This window comes from Myodes glareolus, chromosome 6 (assembly GCF_982192425.1).
Source record: "Myodes glareolus chromosome 6, mMyoGla1.1, whole genome shotgun sequence".
Lineage (NCBI taxonomy): Eukaryota > Metazoa > Chordata > Mammalia > Rodentia > Cricetidae > Myodes > Myodes glareolus.
Genome location: NC_142031.1, coordinates 87,447,335 through 87,455,436, shown reverse-complemented (window position 1 = coordinate 87,455,436; position 8,102 = coordinate 87,447,335).

The following is an 8,102-nucleotide window of genomic DNA, read 5'->3' as shown; positions in this document are numbered from 1 at the left end:
TTTGAGTCAATCTTCAGCTACTCCTCCTTCCCCCAACTTTTTCCAACATCTTTAAACCTTCTTAAATTGTGACTGAATAAATTGTTTTCTTCATTGAAAACAGAACAGGGTGGGTAGATCATAGCCAACAACCCAAATCCAGCCACAATCTGCTTATCTAAATAATGTTTTCTTGGAACACAGCCATGCTCATTTGTTTATATTAATATCAGTGCTGCTTTCCTGCCACCACAGAGACCATTCATTGGGCATAGATAAGATCTATCTTCCAGCTGGCCCTTTATGGAGACCGTTTATCAAAACTCCCAATCTAAGCCTTGAAATACACACAGCAGAATGAAGAAGCCTAAATCGGGTTGCTATGGGTTTTCCGTTTGTTTTAAAGTCACTAAGCAGTATGTTTAGAAACTGTAGCTCCCACTGTTTTGAGTTCAAGTAAAAATGTAATCGTTCAGAGAGGATTCTTCTTCAGTAGATGGTAAATGACACAAAGATCCAAAACTGGACCATACGCAGAGAGCAAGAGACTTTGAAGCTCTTGGCCCTAAATGGGATGTCCTCATCTTTTCCCCTGGAGGCTCAGGAATCCACATCAAAGAGGAAATGCTGGGTAACACCAAGGAAAGTATGTTCTCCCGTTCCAACAGGTCTGATGTATGTATGAACTCACAGAGATCATAGCAACACGTATAGGGCTTGTCCAGGTTCAAGTCAGATAGTACTCCAACCCTGAGAGGAGAAAGTAGATGATCAGTCCTACCCCTAAGCAAGAAGTTATTTGCAGTTGATATGTGCTGGAAATAGAAAAATCAGTTTTCTCCAGTAGAATGTCACCGAATATGTCAACTACACTCCAGAACAAACCTTTTGCCAAAACAAAATGAACTCCATGGTTTTGTTCATGGGCTTTTTCTTTGGTTTGGTTTTAGCAATTTTTGTCTTATTGGTTCTGGTTTGTGTGTTTTGATTTTCCTTTTTGAGAGTGTTTGTGTGTGTGTGTGCTTTTCTTTTTAGAGAAACAGTGAAGGGTGGGCAGAGGGAGGTGGGAAGGATCTGGGAGCACTTGGGAGAGGAAAAAACATGATCAAATATATTACGTAAATGTTTAAATAAAAATAACTTTTAAAGAAAATATAAATAAGTAAATGTGATTATCCATAGGGGTCTGTGCAGAACTCAAGATACATTCTGTTCTCGGATTAACTTGATCCTAATAATCCCATCAAAGTAAAGAGGATTAATTTATTAATTAACTGTTAATCGGTTAATTTAAAAAATGTTCTTCAAAGTATAAGGGGAAAGAATGGAAAGCAAATTCTGAAGGAAGAGTCGAAGACTAGAAATTGATGCTAAGAAGCAGCCAGAGGGGAGCAGAGACGCTTCTACAGAGATGAATGGACTTGTCCCTGTGGTGGCTAATACTTTCCATTGGATATGCAGAAATGTGATATGGCTCCCAAGGTGGAAAACTTCAAAAGTCACCATGGTTACTGCTTGAAACAAGGTTTCCTCTCTGTGGGCCCTGTAGATGGGAAGTTACTTATTAAACCTAGTGTATTAGATTCCAACATCCTTGTGTGGAAGTTAATTCTCACAACCCTAAATCCAGAGAACTCATGGCCATTTGTTTCCTTTTAAACTCTGGAACATTCTCTTGCTTCCAATGAGCAGTTCTCCCAGGTGCTTCCAAGAGCAGAGATCAGTGGTCTAGATTATGCAGCATAGAGTTAACTGTCAAATTGGAAAATATATCCACGTTTGAACACATGGAGACACTAGACAAAACGACTCTTAAACTCTGAGAGTGGGAACTGGTGGAAACGGAGCATGTGCCAGGCCGTGAATATTATAAGTCATTCAGGGAACAGTTTGGGGTCTGGCAACCGTGCATATAAACTCTTAACATGTCACTTGACACTCTATCCTAATTAGGCTTCTATTGCGGAGACCAACACTATGGCCAAAAGCAGCTTAGTGGAAGGAAGTGTCTGTTTCATCTTACAACCCCAGTTTCACACTCCATCACGGTGGGAAATCAGTGGCAGGAACCTCAAGGCAGAAACAGAAGCAGTGGCCACTGAGGAATGCTGCTTACTGGTTTACTTCCATGATTCACTTAGCCTATTTTTTTACACAACCTAAGACTACTTGCCCAGCAAGCCATACCATCTACCATGGGCTTCTCCACCAGTCATTAATCAAGAAAATACCCCAGGGACATACACATACACATACATATAGCTTGATAGAGGTATTTTTTTCAATTGGAATTCCTTCTTCCCAGATAACCCTAATTTGAATCAAGCTGACAAAAAAAAAAAAAAAAAAAAAAAAAAAAACTAGCCAGACAGCCTCGGTTTCCAAAAAAAACCTTCCAAGCCTCAGCTTCTTCCCCTGAAGAAATATAACTAACATTACAGAGCCTGTAGAAGGATAAATGACATGATACATCCAATGTGCATTGTACCTGGAACCTGGCAAGCACTCTGGAGAGGTTAGGATTCTGGTGATAAATCCCCAAGTCCTCTTCTACATAGAACACTGAAATCATATGCCTTACTTAACAGATAAGAACAAGAGGGCATAAGAATGTCTCATTTTTCCCAGGGCAAGGAACAAGCTCTGGGCTGAAGTGGAAAGAATGTTCTCAGTCTACTGCCAACCTGCGATATACCCATCAAAGACGTTGCTACATTAAATAAGCAATCACCTTTGTTTTATTAGTTTTCCAAATAAAAGTCACGCATGCTAAACTTGAACGTCAGCTGCACCGGCATTCCCACGTCCTCCAACCCTGCTGAGCACCCTTCACCTGCTAAAACACTGTGGCTCAAACTAGAGTGAAGCTTATTCTGCCCTTATGGGAGTGACCCAGAGGTGACACTGGGTGTTAAGGGCACTACCAAGGACACGGGTTCCTCCTTTACTCTTCCACCCCCTGTAGTTTTTGCAGACTTAGCACCACTCAAAAACTTCCTAATAGTTCAAATTCTCAGACCCCACTCCAGGCCATACGTAAATCAGAAACTATATGTAAAGGTAAGATTCTATACTTTAACAAAGCCTCCTCAACACTCTTCTCGTCTATGAAGTCACAGCCTACTTAGCACCCTTTCCATGTCTAGATTTTGGGATCGAGAAAAGGAAAAAATAAGAGGAAAAATTTTCTTCTAAATGCAGGACTAGATTTTGGGGCCTCTGGGGCCTGCCACAGACACTGAGGCAATGGGACAGCTGTTAAGGTACTTGCTATACCATGAATTTAATCCCCTGGGCCCATGTAAAAAGCCAGGCATGGTAGGAGAAGCTTGTAATGTGAGTACTGGGGAAGCAGAAACAGATTGGTCCTTGGGATTTGTTAGTTTGCCAGTCTGGCCTAAGGGCTGAGCCCTGAGTCCCTATAAGTGAGCCTACCTCAAAAACAAGGTAGGGTGGGGGCTGGGAGCAGTGTTTAACAAGATGTCCCTGTGGATAATGAACCTGACTGCCAAGATCCCCAGAGCCCACATGGTGGGAAGTGAGAGTTGGCTCCTACAAGTTGGGCTCTGGCCTTCACATACCATGCCTGCTTGCATTGGGGGCGGGGGGGGGGGAAGAGGAAGAAGAAGGGAGGGAGAAATGAAGGGAGGGAGAAAGTGAAGGATGACTCCTGAGGAATGATATCCAAAGTTATTGATTTCCATGTGCATTTGTGTGCTTCTCTCTCTCTCTCTCTCTCTCTCTCTCTCTCTCTCTCTCTCTCTCTCTCTCTCACACACACACACACACACACACACACACACGTCTGTACCACAGTTCAAAGTGAGATGGCTACAACCTTCTCCTTACACGGGAAAATCGACGTCCCCAGCTCCTCTCACAGAGGTTACCTTTACTTCCATTGGCACCTTTGATGCCTCTAGCTTTGACTTCTTCTCTCCCCTAAAGGTTTCTCTTTTTCAAGTCAACCCTCCTAGGGATGCTCTTGTGCTTTCAGCAGCTCCATCCAAGCCACTCTCCTTCTTTTCCACCAAGCCCTTTGATTAGCTCAGAGCAGATCAGTCAGAATCCACTCCTGGGCTTCCTGTTTTGAGTTCCTACCCCATCTCCAGTAAAGCCACCTGCTGCTCAGCCTTCTGAGCCTTAGCTCTGCGTTTTTCACTCCAAACTTTCCTAAATAAAGGCAAATCACCCCGATCAGAACTTGATGCCAGCGTTTTGTTTTGTTTTATCTCCACCTATAAAAGGCTATAACACCCCCATATATTTAAGCCAATCAAATTTAAAGGACATAGAAGAAGGGTTTAGGCATAAGAAACACTTGCTTGAGGGTTTATTTTCTATTTTTTAAATGGGTCACTTGATGCTAAATTTTAACTATAAAGTGGCCCTGGTTTTATTGAAGCATTATTTATAGACAAAATTTTCCATCCATGTTGCCATCTGGTTGTTTCCCTTAATTGCTGGAAGTAGAGATTCCTTAGCTGATTAAAGTTTCTAAATAAAAGGAGTGTTTAGTTAAATGATTGAAACAGTACAAGGAAGTCTGAAATCAAAAGAACTATTTCCCCAGTTATTCTGTTTCTTCCCTAAGTTTACTTGGGTGGTTAAGGTCATATTTGGTTGGTTAAGGTCATACATACATGATTGGTTAAGGTCATCCCTGGGTGGTTAAGGCCATACTTGGTTGCTTAAGGTCAAACATACATGATTGGTTAAGGTCACCCTTAGGTAGTTAAGGTCATACTTGAGTAGTTGAGGTCGTACTTGTTTGTGTAAAATCACACTTGGGTGGTTGAAATCATACTTGGTTAGTTCAGGTCACACTTTGTTGGCTAAGGTCACACATGGTTGGTTAAGGTTGAACCTGGTTGGTTAAGGCCACACTGTAATGCTGAGAGGTCTGCAGAGGTTCTGAATGAATGCCCTGAGCTGAGCACCACGCTCAGCATCTTATATGCAAGTCTATAATCCTAGAGACAGTTTGCCCTGTCCATTACCTCCAACTTTACAGGTGAGGAAACTGATTCACTGAGAGACATGGTTACATGCCAAGCTAGAGAAGTGAGATCAAGTCCTGTCATGTGGCACCTAGATTCCAGGCTCCTTAGCTCTCTGCTCGGCATGACTTTCTCCCGGTGAGCCATGCTTTTCTCGGTAAACTCCACAGAACCACTTCCTCCTGAGATGCCCAACCCAGAAGTGCTGTTCTGCTGCAAATGCACATGGTAATGAGAACCGGAGATAAAGACTGGACATGTGAAGCAGGGACCACAAAGTGATAGTTCTGAGAAACCCTCCTGGTGCTGCTTCCTGGTTCTTTGTCACCTATTACCTCACCTGGAGGCCACACTTGAGGACTTGACCAACACCTCATGGGTGGGTCAACTGGACTGACCGTCTCCCCCTGCCTCACCCCAATTCCTGCCACCAGTTCTTATGCCCCCCCAGACTAGCAGCTCAGTGGTACCCCATCTAAAACTCACTCGTCATAATCCATGACTTTCATTCTTCAAATTCACAGGACAACAGCCAGGAGGCCCCTGATGCAGTGAAAGTTTATGTTGACTGTGGGTATCTGGCACCCTGACCTCTGAGATAAAGCCCACCTAGAGTGAGAAGGAGAGCCTCTACCGAATTCAAGGACTCCCTTCTTTCCCTGAATCAGTACTATTCCTAATGTGTTTCCTGCTCAACAAAATAAAATGTATATTTGTAGGAAGGAAGGAAGGAAGGAAGGAAGGGAGGGAGGGAAGGAGGAAGGAAGGAAGGAAGGAAGGAGTTAATTTTATCAATCTAAGTATAACCTTGAAGCTGTCTAGGTCGAGTGACAAGGCCTGCAGAAGACTGGTCTCATCTGCAGGGACATTCTCTTTGTGCCTACTACAGTAACTCTAAGCTGCTGTTTCTTTTCATTGTTTTTTGAAAAGTGTTATTTTATTCTTCTTCTTTTCTTTTCAGCTCAGGCTTTCTTCCCTCTCCTTTGGGCACCTGAAATGTTAGAATTCTGGAGATCATTTCATTTAAGGAGCCGATGCTGAATGGCAAAACTTCCTAAGTACCTCTTAGCGCTGCACCAACTCAGCTGACTTTGCATTTTTCAGAGCTACCCTGCTTCCTGCAGAGGCAAGATAGCAGCCATGCAAGAACAGCTCGCAGGCTTGTTGGCCTAAACCAGGGCAGCTTTTCCCTGGATGCTTTTGGTACCATTCTATTCCGAGACAAGACTCGCCTATGAGAGACCATTGGCAGGAAGACAGATGTTCAGAGACCATCAACAACAATTCATGCAAAGAGGAAGGAAGAGAAAGTCTATTGAAACAGGGTTGCCAGGAGCAGATTCACAGACAGGACTGCAGAGAGTAGCTGCCTCAGCCTCTGAAAAAAAAATGACGAGCTTTCATCTGCTGGGTGTGAAAGGTCTCGTCCATGGCTTTGCTCTATGTTGATATTTCTTTTCTGTTACAAGGCTTTGTATTTTGCCCAGTGGTGATGCAAATACAAAATCCAAAGCCTGGAGCTGCTTCCTAACCTCCCCTGCCTAGAGAGAAAGAAAACCCCATCACACAGCAGTGTTCATTCTCCCTCTGTTCATTTCAGGTTCATCCTTGCAAAGGCACAGCTCTTTCCTAGGGGAATAGATAGTGTATATTCTGGAGACAAATGTGAGTGACAGCTACCTCCAAATGCCATGTCTGAATGTGGTAAGAGTTTTGTCAAGTTTTCATAGTTACAGAACAAAAGAAAGGCACGTTGCAAATACGTGGGTGGAAACATGTGGTTACAGCAAGAAAATCTCTGTTACAAGTCTCAGATGCTGTCTGACTGTATTCTTAGCCTTTAGGTTGGTGTAAGTTAACAGTCTATTACATTTACTACGTCTCAAATTGCTTCATCTGATACTTACAAGGATGCTAGGTCAGACACACAGATGGACAATGAATGGTTAATAAGGGCTAAAGATAGCTTGAGATAATTTGACCCTGGATCTGCAGCATTCCAATTCACCACAGCCACAGGAGTTCTAACCAGTTAATCAGCCTGATAGAGTCTTTAACACAGGTGTGCCTTTCTTCAGAGAACTCTGGTGCACAGCTGACAGAAGTCAGGGGACTAAAGGATTCTATTGTGAGGTTCCTTTCTTCATCCTACATGGAAAATAGACCCTCTTGTCTCTGAAGACATCATCCAGACTTCCTGAGAACAGAATTCCAGGGATTTCCACAGATCACCCCTTAGGGAGTCTAGAACCCTTCCCAGGGACCCTGTGAAACTCCCCAGTTTATTTGAGCAAGATGAGAGCCAATGTTGTGGGATAATCTTTCCGTGCACTCTGAAGATGTGTCTCTGCCAAGGCACCTCCTGATTGGTTCTTTAAAGAGCTGAATGGCCAATAGCTAGGCAGGAGAGGATAGGTGGGACTTCTGGACAGAGATAGGAATGCAAGGGAAAAAATCAAGAGTTGCAGTTTTTCCAGAAGATGTAGAGGGAGTTGGACATACACTCTATTGAGGAAAGGTAACAAGCCATGTGGCAGAATGTAGAAACCATTAACATAAATGGGTTAAGTTAAGTTATAAGAGACAGTTGGGAACAAGACTAAGCTAAGGCCAAGCTTTCATACTTAATAAGAAGCCTCCGTGTCATTATTTGGGAGCTGGCAGTTCAGAGAAAGACCCATTACGAACTGTGGAAAGAAAGAAAGAATTTTGCAAGAAGAGCTGAACAAGGTGTGGGTAACCCTGCAGGCTGAGATCTCTTCCCAGGGAAAAGGTCAGTGGCCACAGTGACTTTCATATCCACAGGAAAGGAAAAAAGAGCTGCCACTCATTCATCAGCTCACAGGAAGAGGGGAAAGCAACAGCAGCACATGGGGCAGCTTGCATGCCTGGAGAAACAACAGCTCCAGGGACCTGCAGACCAGCTGATCACCCCCATTGACCATGCTGCCACCGGATAGCGTCTTTCTCAGCTGAATTTATCAAGAAGGCCTTTTTTTTTAACTGAAGCAGATTAACTATTCCTTTGGGATTTGTTTCAGTTTTTGGAAAAACGTTTTATGATGATATTGGTTTTGCTTTCTTCTCCAAATACCACTGAAATAGCATCCACAGCAACCTGCT